Below are 18,708 nucleotides of genomic sequence, written 5' to 3' on the forward strand. Positions count from 1 at the left end.
TCTGCATTTTTGGGATCCACAACACCCGCACTCAACAGAAAAGCTCCAGCCAGACTATGGAACCCGCGGACACAGAGCCTATGAGCATACTTGCCAACCTTGAGACCTCGAATTCGGGAGATTGGGGGGGCTGGTGGTAGCGGGGGTGTATATTTTAGCCCGGAAGAGTTAGGGCTGCAAGGGATTCTGGGTATTTGTTCTGTTGAGTTTATGTTGTGTCACGGTGCGGATGTTCTCCCGAAATGTGTTTGTCATTTTTGTTTGGTGTGGGTTCACAGTGTGGCGCATATTTGTAACAGTGTTAAAGTTGTTTATACGGCCACCCTCGGTGTGACCTGTATGGCTGTTGACCAAGTATGACTCGCATTCACTTACATGTGTATGCAGAAGCCGCATACAACATGTGATTGGGCCGGCATGCTGTTTGTATGGTGAAAAAGCGGACGTGACGACAGGTTGTAGAGGACGCTAAAGGCAGTGCCATCACGGCACGCCCTTAATATTGTTGTCCGGGTGAAAATCGAGAGAAATTCGGGAGAATGGTTGCCCCGGGAGATTTTCGGGAGGGGCACTGAAATTCGGGAGTCTCCCAGAAAAATCGGGAGGGTTGGCAAGTATGCCTATGAGACAAGCATTGGATCAACCAGCAGAGGAACCAGCTAAACCTCTTGAGCGGAGGTATACATGGCCTGTCGGAGCGTCAAGAGACCATGTTGGAACGCCTCAACACACTCCTGGCCATCATCGTCATCGGCGGTCACTCGAACGAGTATGACGATCCTCCTGGTAGGGGTGTATCCCTTTATGGAGGATGCCTGTGCGTGCCTTAGTTTAACGTGGGGAGACTGTTGCACAGATAGTCACCCCACGATCCTTGACAGAATCGGGTCAGAGTCCAGTGGCATGGAGTCCAAGACGACTGGGGACCCTTTTCTGCTGCAGCCTTCTTCCGCCGTCGCAGCCGTTGTGGTAGTTCTTAAATCTACCGCCTTCCGCCTGCTCCGCCGTTGAGGTCTTCACCGTATCCCTGGCTAGGGGGAAGTCAGGTACTAGGCCTTTGCCAAGGGCCACCTGGGGTAACAGTAGTAAAGGGGTTAACCTCCTAGTGCCCCAAGACCCCATAGAGGAGCCTCCACTGCCGGATGCACTTTAACGTCATGCCCAGGACACAGGACACTCCTGGCCACGGTCGTGCCCACCCCAAGTGCCATGCCTGACATGGCACCCGCCCAGCCTATACAAGCCGCTCCAGCCGGCAACCTGCAGCTATCAGGGCCTGAACGATTCACCGGTGAGAGAGACGACGTAAGCCAGTTTTTGACACTTTGATCTCTGAGCGGGATAAAGTGGCGTTTGTAATCTCTCACCTATCTCGCCGTGCAGGTACATAGGCAATGGCCTTAAGACCGCCTTAAGCGCCTCACATGCCGCCTTTTCCAAGTATCTGAGGCAGATCTTCCGGCGGCGTCTCCCGGGTGGAGAGGCAGCAAGGTACCTTTTCAGGCTCCAACAAGGTACGTAACGGGTCGACATACTTGCCAACCCTCCCGATTTTTCCGGGAGACTCCCGAATTTCAGTGCCCCCTCCCGAAAATTTCCCGGGGCAACCATTCTACCGAATTTCTCCCGATTTCCCTTAACAATATTAAGGGCGTGCCTTGATGGCACTGCCTTTGGCGTCCGCTTTTTCACCATACAAACAGCGTGCCGGCTTCTGCATACACACAAAAGTGACTGCAAGACATACTTGATCAACAGCCGTACAGGTCACACTGAGGGTGGCCGTATAAACAACTTCAACACTGTGTCAAATATGCGCCACACTGTGAACCCACACCAAACAATAATGACAAGCACATTTCGGGAGAACATCCGCACCGTAACACAACATAAACACAACAGAACAAATACCCAGAATCCCTTGCAGCACTAACTCTTCCGGGCTACAATATACACCCCCGCTACCACCAAACCCCGCCCACCTCAACCCCGCCCCCCACACCTCCAAAGACATGCACCTGGGGATAGGTTGATTGGCATCACTAAATTGGCCCTAGTGTGTGAATGTTGTCTGTCTGTGTTGGCCCTGCGATGAGGTGGCGACTTGTACAGGGTGTACACCGCCTTCCACCCGAATGCAGCTGAGATATGCTCCAGCACCCAATTCGACCCCGAAAGGGACAAGCGGTAGGAATTGGATGGATGGATGAAAATGTTCTCTTCTGATCAAATATACATGGCAGTGAATTAAACAAACCTGTCATTAATCCAAGGACCGTATCTGGCCTTAAAGGGGAACATTATCACAATTTCAGAAGGGTTAAAACCATTAAAAATCAGTTCCCAGTGGCTTATTTTATTTTTCGATGTTTTTTTCAAAATTTTACCCATCACGCAATATCCCTAAAAAAAGCTTCAAAGTACCTGATTTTAACCATCGTTATATACACCCGTACATTTTCCTGTGACGTCACACAGTGATGCCGATACAAACAAACATGGTGCATAGAACAGCAAGGTATAGCGACATTAGCTCGGATTCAGACTCGGATTTCAGCGGCTTAAGCGATTCAACAGATTACGCATGTATTGAAATGGATGGTTGTAGTGTGGAGGCAGGTAGCGAAAACGAAATTGAAGAAGAAACTGAAGCTATTGAGCCATATCGGTTTGAACCGTATGCAAGCGAAACCGACGAAAACGACACGACAGCCAGCGACACGGGAGAAAGCGAGGACGAATTCGGCGATCGCCTTCTAACCAACGATTGGTATGTGTTTGTTTGGCATTAAAGGAAACTAACAACTATGAACTAGGTTTACAGCATATGAAATACATTTGGCAACAACATGCACTTTGAGAGTGCAGACAGCCCATTTCAGGCGCGCTAAGAACATATTTTTTTCCACGATTTCAGCACTCAGGATAACCATACCTAAATATAGCCTACTCAGTGGCCTAGTGGTTAGAGTGTCCGCCCTGAGATCGGTAGGTTGTGAGTTCAAATCCCGGCCGAGTCATACCAAAGACTATAAAAATGGGACCCATTACCTCCCTGCTTGGCACTCAGCATCAAGGGTTGGAATTGGGGGTTAAATCACCAAAAATTATTCCCGGGCGCGGCCACCGCTGCTGCCCACTGCTCCCCTCACCTCCCAGGGGGTGATCAAGGGTGATGGGTCAAATGCAGAGAATAATCTCGCCACACCTAGTGTGTGTGTGTGACAATCATTGGTACTTTAACTTTAACTTTAACTTTAAATAGACACAAAATACTGCATTACACAAGACTACTCGAATGTACTCAAATGATTGAAAACAATAAATGTTTTTAAGCTAAATTATTGGTAAACACAGTTCATGTATAATAATTTACGTAAAGCCGCGAGTAATGAATACATTTTCATCAATTAATGCATTCTGTAGACATACCCTCATCCGCTCTCTTTTCCTGAAAGCTGATTTGTCCAGTTTTGGAGTTGATGTCAGCAGGCCAGGGAAGCTAGAGTCGATATTCTTCTCTTGATCATCTTCGGTTCATTCTTGCCATCTCTGTCGTAGCATAGCTTTCGTCGGTAAAGTGTGCGGAACAAACGACTGACCATTTCGTCAACTTTCCCCACAGCCTCGTATTTTGAACAAATTTCGTCCAATTTCTTGCCACTTTCGCATTTTTGGGCCACTGGTGCAACTTGAATCCGTCCCTGTTCGTGTTGTTACACCCTCCGACAACACACCGACGAAAGTGAGAAAATGGCGGATTGCTTCCCGATGTGACGTCACGTTGTTGTGCGTTTAATTCGCCAAAATTCACCCATTTAGAGTTCGGAAATCGGTTAAAAAAATATATGGTCTTTTTTCTGCAACATCAAGGTATATATTGACGCTTACATAGGTCTGGTGATAATGTTCCCCTTTAAACAAATTATCCAAATATGTTGGCCTGTTCTTTCACCTTCGTCATTATCTTCCTCTTTATGCTCTACTTACCCTATATAAAACTCTCTTTGAACCACATCTAAACTACTGTAATGTCATCTGGTGTAAAACCTTCCCTAGCTACCTTCACAAATTAGAATCCATGCAAAAGAAAATCATACGGGCCCTGTCATGGTCCAAGTTTAATGCCCCCACTCGACATCTATTCCATGATTATCATCTCTTAAGACTGACCGAGTTCAATATTTATCACAATGCTTGTCTAACCTATCAAGTCATCCATAAGGGACGGTGTGAGCCAAGACATCCAGGGGGTTTAGCTCGCTCGTCTGCGGGAACAAACTGCCGCCATTGCTTGCCGTGCTACCGAGGCCCTTTGTCCCTGAATTGCTCACACACTCCGGCAGATTCAATGGGGGTCTGGCGGCAGATTTCTTTGACTTTATCGTTGGAAATGCATCTGCTTTGAGTGTCGCAGGATATCCACACATTCTTGCCATCTCTGTCGTAGCATAGCTTTCGTCAGTAAAGTGTGCGGAACAAACGACTGACCATTTTCGTCGGCTTTCCCCACAGCCTCGTATTTTGAACAAATTTCGTCCAACTTATTGCCACTTTCGCATCTTTGGGCCACTGGTGCAACTTGAATCCGTGCCTGTTCGTGTTGTTACACCCTCCGACAACACACCGACGAAAGTGAGAAAATGGCGGATTGCTTCCCGATGTGCTCCGAGAGCGAATAATAGAAAGGCGTTTAATTCGCCAAAATTCACCCATTTAGAGTTCGGTAATCGGTTAAAAAAATATATGGTCTTTTTTCTGCAACATCAAGGTATATATTGACGCTTACATAGGTCTGGTGATAATGTTCCCCTTTAAGTGGAGGAATACACATTTGCAAATGAATATTTATCTTGCATTATATTTGTAAAGGCATAATCGTCTACTGTAGGTCCTATTATTAGAATGTGTGAGTGTACCTACCAGTGATAATTGATCTATCAATTATACACTATTGATACCGTATTGGCCTGCTGGTGCAGTGTACTCAGAGATGTCCTATGACAGGATGGTGTCAAGCGTATTTTGACATAACTCCCTGCCTCAAGGCCTTTGCCAGTTGTCGTTTTCCTATCATTGAAGCGGTGATGAGACAGTGAGAGCGGGACAGAAAACGGAGGCACTTTGACAGACAGACACCATCAGAATGAAGCTTTTTCTCCTTTGCAGTTTTGGTGGCGCTTCACTGGCATATTTTTACTGATGTGACCCAACAAGCTACGATTGTCATCTTTACTTCATCTGGCTGACCACTGAAGCAGGTAGGTCCATACTTTGTCATCTCCTTTTTTGGTATCGTTGCTTTGTTTTCCCTCCACTGTGTCCTGCTGAATTTCTTTACATCTTATTTAATCCTCCAATCAAGGGGTTTTCCACTGCAAGTGTTGTCAATGATTGTTTGTGCCCATGTTTGCACATTCTTAAGTGATAGCAGGAGGCTGTTTTTCCAGCTAATTGTCATGTTTTAGGTTGAGTATTTAATCTTGTACAACAGAGATGTCCAAATGTTAAAAAATAACTCCCGTATTTTTTGGAGTATAAGTCGCACCTGCCGAAAATGCATAATAAAAATGGAAAAAAACATATATAAGTCGCACTGGAAAAAAACTGCGACTTATAGTCCGAAAAATACGGTAAGTAATTTATTATCTAAAATTGTGTAAACAGGTTAAAAATCCAGTGTCGATATATACAAAAACAGAAACTAAAAACATCTTGCATATCAGCTTGTTTTATTGGCTGTGAAGCCTGATATTATTATTAATAGTACTAGTAATATTATTATCAACATTTCAGTTTTTTCTCCCATTTTTTATATTTTTTCAGGATTTTTTTTGCCACTTTTCTCTTGTTTAATTGCATTTTTAGAATGTGCATCAAACCAATAATGCAGCACACTGCAAAAACTGAAATCTAAGTAAGATGAAATATCTCAAATAAGGGTGATATTTGCTGATTTTCTGTCTGATAAGATCATTCTTCTCACTAAGCAGATTTTATGTTAGAGTGTTTTACTTGTTTTAAGGGTTTTGGTCCGAAATGATCTCAGTAAGATATTACAGCTTGTTGCTGAGATTTGATGACCTATATTGAGTAAAACATGCTTGAAACTAGAATATCAACTGTTGCAAAGCTGTGTCATCAACACTCACAAGTATAAAACTACTTTTTTAAAGTAATCATTTCTTATTTCGAGCATGTAAAAAAAAAAAAAATCATGACTTTGACACAATTGTGTCTCATATTAAAACAGATGACAGCAAAATGGACTTTGCTGTTTTAATTTTAATGAAACAATAGAAAATACGTACTCATATAGTAGTACACTTGTTATTAGTGAGAATATACTTATTTTAAGGAATTTTGGGGTTCATTGAGGTTAGCTAATTTTACTTGTTTTGGAAAGTCTTGACAAGCCAGATTTTCTTGTTCAATTGGCGGATAATTTTGCTTACTTCATATAAAATACCCCTCATTTTTGTATTTTTTCTTCTTGTTTTTGAACACTGACTTTTTGCAGTGCATAACTACCTCAATGTGATGATTATTGTCTTGCAGACACACAATTCTTTTGAGTGTAAATTAGGATATAGATTGCATAGAATGTGAAAAATGTTATTGTTTTTTTTATACTATTGCTTTTACTTTTTAAAAGGTAACTCTTGTTTTTAAAGCTTGATTAGACCAAATGTTTACACATAAACCTCAGATGAATCAAAACAAACCATGTATATGTATCTAAAACTCAAGCATTATTATTATTTGTATTAATCAATTGTCATTGTTGCAGTACAAATTCAGCTTTGGGTAGTTTTAAACTGTTTAAACACGGGCGACAGAAACTAGCGGCACGTGTGCTCGCAGGCATACGAGCATGAAACCACTGTCCCATGTGCACGTGAACGTATTTGGTGTTTTGGTGACAGAGTGAGCCCATTGATCCCTTTGTTTACTGGGTGTGAAGGGCACTGATGTGACAGCACAATTACTGAGGCTGGGAACCAGCGCTGCAAACATCCCTAACGGTACTGGAACTTGGCTGTGTGAGGCTAAACGCCCTCATATATATATACATATATATATATATATATATATATACATATATATATATATATATATATATATATATATATATATATATATATATATATATACTGCAAAAAGTCAGTGTTCAAAAACAAGAAAAAAAAATACAAAAATGAGGGGTATTTTATTTGAACTAAGCAAAATTATCTGCCAATAGAACAAGTAAATTTGGCTTGTCAAGACTTTCCAAAACAACTAAAATTAGCTAACTTCAATTAACCCAAAAATGCCTTAAAATAAGTATATTCTCACTAATAACAAGTGCACTTTTCTTGGTAGAAAAATAAAAAAAAAGGGACCTTTTTGCTCAATATGTTGAAAAATATTCTTAAATGAAGTAAATGCTAGTGCCATTATCTTGACATAATGATATGCGCTTGGTATTACTTTTTTTGAAACCAGCAAACTTATACTAAAAACTAATTTATTGTTCTTAATGGAAAGACAACAAGGCAACCGCTTGTTACTCTCGGGGTCTCCTAGCCGCTCAGGCAAATCATATTGTATAAAAATGCATTTTTCCATCGATAACATGACATCATCGCACCAAGTGCATGCTCTTTCAGTCCATATATACAGCCCAGCCCCCGGCCAAAAAATGTTTTATTGTAATTTTGAGGAATTTATCTGAATGTACATGAAGTATTTCTGTTCAAAATAGTTTGAAATGTCACATGTTAAATGTTTAAATATTAACTATCAGTTTACTGTACTGTGCCAACTGTACTACTATATGAGTTTTCTATTGTTTCATTGAAAATAAAACAGCAAAGTCCATTTGGCTGTCATCTGTTTTTAATTATGAGACACAATTGTGTCAAAGTCATGATTTTTTTGTTGATATTCTAGTTTCAAGCATGTATTTCATTCGGGAATCAGCACCTCCAAGTCCGAGTCCATGGTTCTCGCCCGGAAAAGGGTGGAGTGCCATCTCCGGGTTGGGGAGAAGATCTTGCCCCAAGTGGAGGAGTTCAAGTACCTCGGAGTCTTGTTCACGAGTGAGGGAAGAGTGGATCATGAGATCGACAGGCGGATCGGTGTGGCGTCTTCAGTAATGCGGACACGGTATCAATCCATTGTGGTGAAGAAGGAGCTGAGCCGGAAGGCAAAGCTCTCAATTTACCGGTCGATCTACGTTCCCATCCTCACCTATGGTCATGAGCTTTGGGTTATGACCGAAAGGACAAGATCACGGGTACAAGCGGCCGAAATGAGTTTCCTCCGCCGGGTGGTGGGGCTCTCCCTTAGAGATAGGGTGAGAAGCTCTGTCATCCGGGAGGAGCTCAAAGTAAAGCCGCTGCTCCTCCACATGGAGAGGAGCCAGATGAGGTGGTTCAGGCATCTGGTCAGGATGCCACCCGAACTTCTCCCTAGGGAGGCGTTTAGGGTACGTCCGACCGGTAGGAGGCCACGGGGAAGACCCAGGACACGTTGGGAAGACTATGTCTCCCGGCTGGCCTGGGAACGCCTCGGGATCCCCCGGGAGGAGCTGGACGAAGTGGCTGGGGAGAGGGAAGTCTGGGCTTCCCTGCTTAGGCTGCTGCCCCCGCGACCCGACCTCGGATAAGCGGAAGAAGATGGATGGATGGTATTTTATTTGAACTAAGCAAAATTATCTGCCAATAGAACAAGAAAATTCGGCTTGTCAAGACTTTCCAAAACAAGTAAAATTAGTTAACCTCAATGAACCCAAAAATACATTAAAATAAGTATATTCTCACTAATAACAAGTGCATTTCTTTTGGTAGAATTTTTTTTTTGACTTTTTTGCTCAATATGTTGAAAACTATTCTTAAATTAAGTAAATGCTAGTGCCATTTTCTTGACATAATGATTTTTTTTCATGCTTGAAGTAAGAAATGATTACTTTAAAAAAGTAGTTTTATACTTGTGAGTGTTGATGACACAGCTTTGCAACAGTTGATATTCTAGTTTCAAGCATGTTTTACTCAATATAGGTCATCGAATCTCAGCAACAAGCTGTAATATCTTACTGAGATCATTTAGGACCAAAACCCTTAAAACAAGTAAAACACTCTAACATAAAATCTGCTTAGTGAGAAGAATTTTCTTATCAGACAGAAAATAAGCAAATATCACCCTTATTTGGGATATTTCATCTAACTTAGATTTCAGTTTTTGCAGTGCAAGGTGGGGTTATCAATCAGTTTAACCATTTTTTTTATTTAGCCTTTTATTTAACCAGGTAAAATCTCATTGAGATCAGAGATCTCTTTTTCCAAGGGAGACCTGGCCAAGAGGGCAGCAGCAAGGTTACATTAAAAACAGTAAATAACACATAAAACATCAAATTTACAACATTAAAACTTGCTCACATGACACGTGTGCATACAAGATTGACTGCAATCCTTTCACAGAAGCTTTGAACTCATTTAATGTAACAAGGGTTTGAAGTTGAAGATTCGATTGTAGGTTATTCCAAGCCTTCGGTGCTGAAAACCTAAATGCTTTCTTGCCCAGTTCAGTTCTTACTTTGGGGACAACAAATTGCAGAACATTCATTGAACGAAGATTGTGACTTCCTTGTTTCTTTGTTAAAAAACAAGATAGATAAGATGGAGTAATACCCAGAATGGTTTTGTAGATGAACACATACCAATGATTGAGGCGTAGAGCACATAAAGATGTCCAGTTAACCATTGAGTATAACACACAATGGTGAGTAAGGGGAGCGCAGTTGGTGATGAATCTCAGTGCACCGTGGTACACACTATCCAGCTTGTGGAGACAACCAGCAGCAGCATTCATGAACAACACATCTCCATAGATATATTGGCTAATAACGGTCAGGAGATTTACCGTGGTTTCTCATGATCATGAATACAGTTAATCATTACCTTGTATATATATACATATATATATAATACACATACACTGTCATGACTGCACTGCAAAAAGTCAGTGTTCAAAAACAAGAAAAAAAAATACAAAAATTAGGGGTATATTATTTGAACTAAGCAAAATTATCTGCCAATAGAACAAGAAAATTTGGCTTGTCAAGACTTTCCAAAACAAGTAAAACTAGCTAACCTCAATTAATCCCAAAATACCTTAAAATAAGTATATTCTCACTAATAACAAGTGCACTTTTCTTGGTAGAAAAAGAAAAAAAAGGGAACTTTTTGCTCAATATGTTGAAAAATATTCTTAAATTAAACAAATGCTGGTGCCATTATCTTGACATAATGATATGCGCTCGGCATTACATTTACTTATACTAAAAACGAATTTATTGTTCTTAATGGAAAGGCAACAAGGAAAGCGCTTGTTACTCTCGGGGTCTCCTAGCCGCTCAGGCAATTTATATTGTCTAAAAATGCATTTTTCCATGGATAACATGACATCATCGCGCCAAGTGCGTGCTCTTTCAGTCAATTAGTGCGCATATATACAGCCCGGCCCTCGACCAAAATGTTTTTAATTGTAATTTTGAAGAATTTATCTGAATGTGCATGAACTATTTCTGTTCAAAATTGTTAGAAATGTTAAATGTTTAAATATTAACTGTCAGTTTATTGTACTGTGCCAACTGTACTACTATATGAGTACGTATTTTCTATTGTTTCATTGAAAATAAAACAGCAAAGTCCATTTGGCTGTCATCTGTTTTTAATTATGAAACACAATTGTGTCAAAATCATGATTTTTTTGTTGATATTCTAGTTTCAAGCATGTTTTACTCAATATAGGTAATCAAATCTCAGCAACAAGCTGTAATATCTTACTGAGATCATTTAGGACCAAAACCCTTAAAACAAGTAAAACACTCTAACATAAAATCTGCTTAGTGAGAAGAATTATCTTATCAGACAGAAAATAAGCAAATATCACCCTTATTTGAGATATTTCATCTTACTTAGATTTCAGTTTTTTGCAGTGTAGCATTCATGTACAACACATCTCCATAAATATATTGGCTAATAACGGTCAGGAGATTTACCGTGGTTTCTCATGATCATGAATACAGTTAATCGTTACATTGCATATATATATATATATATACACACACACACACATATATATATATATATATATATATATATATATATATATACATATATATATATATATATATATATATATATATATATATATATATTGTGATGACTGTACAAAGGTCCTCGGTTCCTACGACAGAAATGTGTGTTGAGTCAGAACGCATACATAAATTAAAGGTAAATTGCACCTAAATCACTCACACTGTACTATATAAGATTGTTATGAAACGACATATAAAAGAGGACCACTCCATTTATTGTAGTGGTTTTCTTGCACAGTTGGTGGTGCAAAGTGTATACACTGCAAAAACTGAAATCTAAGTAAGATGAAATATCTCAAATAAGGGTGATATTTGCTTATTTTCTGTCTGATAAGATAATTATTCTCTCTAAGCAGATTTTATGTTAGAGTGTTTTACTTGTTTTAAGGGTTTTGGTCCTAAATGATCTCAGTAAGATATTACAGCTTGTTGCTGAGATTTGATGACCTATATTGAATAAAACATGCTTGAAACTAGAATATCAACTGTTGCAAAGCTGTGTCATCAACACTCACAAGTATAAAACTAATTTTTTAAAGTAATCATTTCTTATTTCAAGCAAAAAAAAAATCATTATGTCAAGAAAATGGCACTAGCATTTACTTAATTTAAGAATAGTTTTCAACATATTGAGCAAAAAAGTCAAAAAAAAAAATTTCTCCAAAAAAAAAATGCACTTGTTATTAGTGAGAATATACTTATTTTAATGTATTATTGGGTTCATTGAGGTTAACTAATTTTACTTGTTTTGGAAAAAGCCGAATTTTCTTGTTCTATTGGCAGATAATTTTGCTTAGTTCAAATAAAATACCATCCATCCATCTTCTTCCGCTTATCCGAGGTCGGGTCGCGGGGGCAGCAGCCTAAGCAGGGAAGCCCAGACTTCCCTCTCCCCAGCCACTTCGTCCAGCTCCTCCCGGGGGATCCCGAGGCATTCCCAGGCCAGCTGGGAGACATAGTCTTCCCAACGTGTCCAGGGTCTTCCCTGTGGCTTCCTACCGGTCGGACGTGCCCTAAACGCCTCCCTAGGGAGAAGTTCGGGTGGCATCCTGACCAGATGCCTTAACCACCTCATCTGGCTCCTCTCCATGTGGAGGAGCAGCGGCTTTACTTTGAGCTCCCCCCGGATGGCAGAGCTTCTCACCCTATCTCTAAGGGAGAGCCCCGCCACCCGGCGGAGGGAACTCATTTCAGCCGCTTGTACCCGTGATCTTGTCCTTTCGGTCATAACCCAAAGCTCATGACCATAGGTGAGGATGGGAACGTAGATCGACCGGTAAATTGAGAGCTTTGCCTTCCGGCTCAGCTCCTTCTTCACCACAACGGATCGATACAGCGTCCGCATTACTGAAGACGCCGCACCGATCCGCCTGTCGATCTCACGATCCACTCTTCCCTCACTCGTGAACAAGACTCCGAGGTACTTGAACTCCTCCACTTGGGGCAAGATCTCCTCCCCAACCCGGAGATGGCACTCCACCCTTTTCCCGGCGAGAACCATGGACTCGGACTTGGAGGTGCTGATTCCTGAATGAAATACCCCTAATTTTATTATTTTTTTTTCTTGTTTTTGAACACTGACTTTTTGCAGAGATAGGCTCCAGCGCCCCCCGCGACCCCAAAGGGAATAAGCGGTAGAAAATGGATGGTTGGCATTTCATTAGCGAAGATCCTTTCACGCGTTCAAAGATACCGTCTTTATCCTTCATGATGAATGCGGCGTTTGAGTGGCTCTAAACAGGCGTGCAGCCAAAGTTGATTGGCGTTACATCACTTTCTGAGCATTTTACCATGTCTAATAACACTTCACGTTTCACTTTGATAGCAAGACGTTCTCTTTGATTGCAGAAAGTTGACCACTTCGACAAGAGGAACAAGTGGTCATCTTGCTGCAATCAAAGAGAATTGATGTCAAAATTAACACCGTTGATCCGTGCATCTCATTGAATAGAAGAGGCAACAACATACTTGCCAACCCTCCCGGATTTTCCGGGAGACTCCCGGAATTCAGCGCCTCTCCCGAAAACCTCCCGGGACAAATATTCTCCCGAAGATCTCCCGAAATTCAGGCGGAGCTGGAGGCCACGCCCCCTCCAGGTTTATTGTTAGGCAGTTTCATTAACGTCCTCCCAGCGCGGCAACAACACACAACAACAGCAGTCACGTTTTCGTCTACCGTAAAGCAGTTTGTCTGCCGTAAACAGCAATGTTGTGACACTCTTAAACAGGACAATACTGCCATCTACTGTACATGCATATGTGACAATAACATCTAGGGCTTTTAGAGAGTGCAGTGCACAACTGCGCACACAACAAGGAGACGAAGCAGAATGCATCATCAGAGAGGGTCTTCAGCATGGTTAGAAAAATAGTGACAGAGAATAGAACAAGGATGGACAATTCAACCCTTAACTCAACAATGAGTAGATGAGTGTTATGTGTGTGTATATGTGTAAATAAATGAACACTGAAATTCAAGTATTTATTTTATATATATATAATAAAATATATATATATATGTATATATATATATATATATATATATATATATATACATATAGCTAGAATTAACTGAAAGTCAAGTAGTCAAGTATTTCTTATATATATATATATATATAAATATATATGAATTACTTGACTTGGGGAATTCTAGCTGTAAATATACTCCTCCCCTCTTAACCACGCCCCCCGCCCCACCCCCGACCACGCCCCCCGCCACCCTCACCCCCCACCTCCCGAAATCGGAGGTCTCAAGGTTGGCAAGTATGGGCAACAACACCACGCCAGTCATCATCGCTAAGCTCGCCAACAAGAAATCCAAAATGGCATTGCTGACACTGAAGGGTACAAATGTGTACATGAATGAGCACCTCACTAAACGCGACTCTGAAATCGGCAAGAAAGCACGCGACTTAAGGAAACGGGGGACAACTCAGGGAACTTAGAGCTCCAACTGCAAAAATCTACATCAAACTGAGTGTGGGTCCGGAAGCAAGAGTCTTAGCTGTCAAAGACATCAAAGATCTGGACGAATATTGAAACTCCCAGAGTAACCGAAACAACAACAACGATAATGGAGTCTGACGGAAAACAAATGTCGGGTTCAACAAGAAAAGAAGCAAAGAATTAAACAGAGACAGAATTCAATTTTGCTCAATATTGAGGAGAGTCGCCTGGACACTCTACTCTTGTACAATCTCCAGCTCGCTCTGGGGAAAAATTGTACAACTCCTCCTTTATTTGACTTTCTCTGAATTCGTGACCACAGCTGCTTTCAGAGGGAAGTGGGTCGTAAACAGCGTTGCCTTTGGTTACAGAACAGTTCAAAAGAAGAGGTTGTAAACACTTCACAGAAAAGGTCGTAAACGAGTTCAAAAAGAGGTTCGTAAAACAGTTCAAAAAAACATTCGCAAAACAGTTGAAAAAGGAAGTCGCCTGGAGGGGATTCTGGTCCTGCTTCCTCTTCGCTATTATAGTCCTTGGGTCAGACAATATCTTTCTGTTTGATTATAATACATGAAAGAAAACAGGAACACCCTCATCTTGCTTCCCCCCTACACAGTGGAGTTTTACGAGCCCTACTCTTGGTAGGTTCAATGTAACACAAAGTTTTTGTGATAACTTAGAAACAATTATTCTAACAACAAACATCCACATTCAACTACAAAATGACAACGCTCCAAGGGATTACGGAACAAGGTGCACATTCATCTACACTTATAGACATTCAGAGAGCAACACAAATGATTGGTGAACAGGAATATATGGAACTGAAAACCTTCAGCAGCGTAGATCATAGTAGTCCAGAATTAGATAAGGATATAGATCCAGATACATTTTTTCTTTCTTTCATACCAGGAATAATTGTTTTTATTATACAGACGAACAATATAACAAAAACATTAAAATCGACAATAAACTGTTAATTATTCATTTAAACAGCAGACGTTTGTATGCAAACTACAACAATATGAAGCATTTTTTGGAACAATTTAACAAACACTGCTATCTATCTATCCATCTATCTATCTATCTATCTATCTATCCATCTATCTATCTATCTATCCATCTATCCATCTATCCATCTATCCATCTATCTATCTATCTATCTATCTATCTATCAGACTTAGGCTTAGACTTCGACAAACTTTAATGACCCACAAGGGAAATTGTTCCACATAGTAGCTCAGTTACAATGATGGAAAGTGTAAGGATACTATGGATCAGGGCCGGCCCGTGGCATAGGCCGTATAGGCAAATGCTAAGGGCGCCGTCCATCAGGGGGCGCCACGCCAGTGCCACAAATGTTGGAGAAAAAAAAGAGAAAAAAAAGTTGGTACTATTATTTCTTAATACAAAAAATAATCCCACGTTAATTAAAATGCAAAGTAAAGCCTATTTAATAGAAATATTATTTGTTACAACATTACGCCCCCCCCCCCCCTCCCCCCGCATGGTGCGCCCCCTCCCTTCCTGTATCATGACTCTTTTTGGACGTCACCACATCAAAAAATCAACACAAGATGTCAAAACGGCCAAAACTGTCAGGTGCCCAGGGAAGAAAAAAGAGAAAAGAAGAGGAGGAGGAACGAGAAAAGACAGAGGTTGCAGGTAGGCAACGTTAGCCTACATGAAATTATTTGTCTGTTACAGAATGTGATAGTAACCTGGCTTTTTAGCATTAAGCTAATGTTACATGATTCGGCAATTGCTAATCAATAAATAGCTAGTTCTGTTTTAACGTCGGGTTAATATTGTGGAGGGGGCTAAATTGTTATGGAAAATAATAATGTAACGTTAGGTAATTACCAGTGTTGGGACTAACGCGTTACTAAGTAACGCGTTACTGTAACGCCGTTAGTTTCGGCGGTAACTAGTAATCTAACGCGTTATTTTTTTATATCCAGTAACTCAGTTACCGTTACTACATGATGCGTTACTGCGTTATTTTACGTTATTTTTTAATGTAGTATCGGCTAGAAACAGAAGAAGTGTCGTCCTTCTGTCTCACAAGGAAAAGAAAAGGCGTGTTTTCCTCGACCGAGGAGCGGAGTGCAGGGGGGACGTTCCTCCAGGGCCTATGTACTTCGGGGCTAACACCCTTCACTTTACCCGGCAGTGGGTCTTTACAGCTCCGGACTTAAAGGGCCACACACACACACACACACGCTACTCTCATAACAACTAAAAAGACATCATGGCGAAGCCAGAAGTCGAGTTACATGGAGACATTGTCACTACTTTTCTTTTGTCGAGCACAAAGAAAATAACATTTTAGTTAAATGTAAGCTGTGTCTTGGATCAAAGATCCCATCTACTTAAAGTTAAAGTGACAATGATTGTCACACACACACTAGGTGTGGTGAAATTATTCTCTGCATTTGACCCATCACCCTTGATCACCCCCTGGGAGGTGAGGGGAGCAGTGAGTAGCAACAGTGACCGCACCCGGGAATACTGCCCAAAACAGCAATTCAAATCTGCTGAAACAGCTACATAAATGTAAATGGGTTATACTTGTATAGCTTTTCTACCTTTTTCAGGAACTCAAAGCGCTTTGACACTATTTCCACATTCACCCATTCACACACACATTCACACACTGATGGCGGGAGCTGCCATGCAAGGCACTAACCACCACCCATCAGGAGCAAGGTTGAAGTGTCTTGCTCAAGGGCACAACGGATGTGACTAGGATGGTAGAAGGTGGGGATTGAACCAGTAACCCTCAGATTGCTGGCACGGCCACTCTCCCAACTTCGCCACGCCACATAAGCAACATGCTTTGACGCTAGTAAAGAGAGACACAGACTCCGATGCCACTTCACCTCCACCTAAGGATTTTAACGGAGGGACTGCTAGCCAGGACAACATTGATAGAGCCATTGCAGCGTATGTGCTAGAAGACATGCAGGCTATTTCTACAGTGGAGTCACACGTTTTCTGGCAGCTAAATAGCATGATACTGGCATCAAACAACAAATGGCACAGAAAACATGTTCCAAGTACCTGGACAGTGAGTACATAAACATGGAAAGCGAGCTAAAGAAAACACTCCAAACTCTGCCTCTGCTCATCATTGAAGGTACACACTGTCAATTCTCTTATATACTATTTCATTCTAGACTTCTAGAGTGTTTGATTATCACATCACTCTAAATGTATAGACTATAAAGTTCACAAACATAAAGAGGGATGCTAGTGGGCCAGGCCAATCTTTCATTTTCTCTAAACTAAAACTGGGGAAATGTGTAGAGTCTTCTGGGCTTCACTACAGTGTTGATCTCCTGAATACATGATTTTATTTCACAATTCCTTGAGAGAAAAAAAATGCCTGATTAGGCTTTGTGTATGTCATGTGTGCCTTCCTTGGGTGAAGCCAGCTTTACAGCTATGTTGTTATTATGCGGTTTGTTACTTATGTATGTTATGTTGCAGCTATTTAAAATAGTTTTGTCAATTTGTTGTGGCCTGAAATAAATTGGCCCTTTGAAACATATCTTTGTCTTTGTGTGTTGTATGTAGACCACATTGCTTAGCAGAGTTCAGTGATGCAAATGCATGTCAAGTTGATCAACACATTGTATTATTCTCCAGTGCAATAACAGTACTGAAACGAAGGCTAAAAGGGCATTAATGGGAGCCTTAAAAAAAAGGAGAAAAAAATAAGTAACTAAATAGTTACTTTTCACAGTAACGCATTACTTTTTGGTGTAAGTAACTGAGTTAGTAACTGAGTTACTTTTGAAATAAAGTAACTAGTAACTGTAACTAGTTACTGGTTTTCAGTAACTAACCCAACACTGGTAATTACAGTACTCCCACATTACATTCCTCAGGGACATTTGTATTAGATCTTTTAAGCAGGTGTTTTTGTTTACATTTAGGCTCCAGCGCCCCCCGCGACCCCAAAGGGAATAAGCGGTAGAAAATGGATGGATGGATGTTATTGCCTTCTGGTTAGCTAATGTTTGCCCTGCAGGTAATAGTCACTTTTCCACCCCTTTATATATTAGGTATAGTTGTAAGTAAAAAAAAAAAAGGTCAAAGACAAAGCTATTCGGTTTCTTGTGAGTATACACTTCACTGCCGATGTGGGGGGGCGCCACCTAAAATCTTGCCTAGGGCGCCAGATTGGTTAGGGCCGGGCCTGCTATGGATGGATAGATAAGGATCCGTCCATCCATCCATCCATCCATCCATCCATCCATCCATCCAGCCATCCATCCATCTCAGAAACAAGGATAGATGCTGAAACAGGAATGGATTTTGACCTGGAAGGATATGAATTAAATTATATCAACAGAACCAACAAGAACGGAGGGGGAGTAGGTGTAGAACTTAAACTAAAAAGTACATATACAGGAACGTATTAATCCGTTGTGTATATAGATCACCTAAGTCAAACATTGATACGTTTGAGATCTGGATTATAGCAACTTTTACCGAAATCAGTTGAAAAAAATAACTTTTTTACTTCAACATTGGCCTCTTGAACCTTAACAAACAAAAGTCCATTGATGACTTTATAAACATTATGTACAACCTGAGTTTATATCAGA

The 18,708-nt window shown here is 40.9% G+C and overlaps 1 protein-coding gene across 2 annotated transcripts in view; it reads left to right on the forward strand.

The window, feature by feature from the left end:
* Window positions 1–4,906: 4,906 nt before the first annotated feature.
* Window positions 4,907–18,708, forward strand: part of slc4a5a (solute carrier family 4 member 5a) — a 151,586-nt gene continuing 137,784 nt past the window's right edge. Inside the window, exon 1 of one of the 2 annotated variants that reach the window (XM_061986024.2) lies at window positions 4,907–5,261. The gene's annotated coding sequence lies outside the window, so the exon portion shown is untranslated. The remainder of the gene's footprint in view (window positions 5,262–18,708) is intronic. The other variant, XM_061986025.2, reaches the window with a different exon arrangement.

The sequence above is a fragment of the Nerophis lumbriciformis genome, linkage group LG12, assembly GCF_033978685.3.
Source record: "Nerophis lumbriciformis linkage group LG12, RoL_Nlum_v2.1, whole genome shotgun sequence".
NCBI lineage: Eukaryota > Metazoa > Chordata > Actinopteri > Syngnathiformes > Syngnathidae > Nerophis > Nerophis lumbriciformis.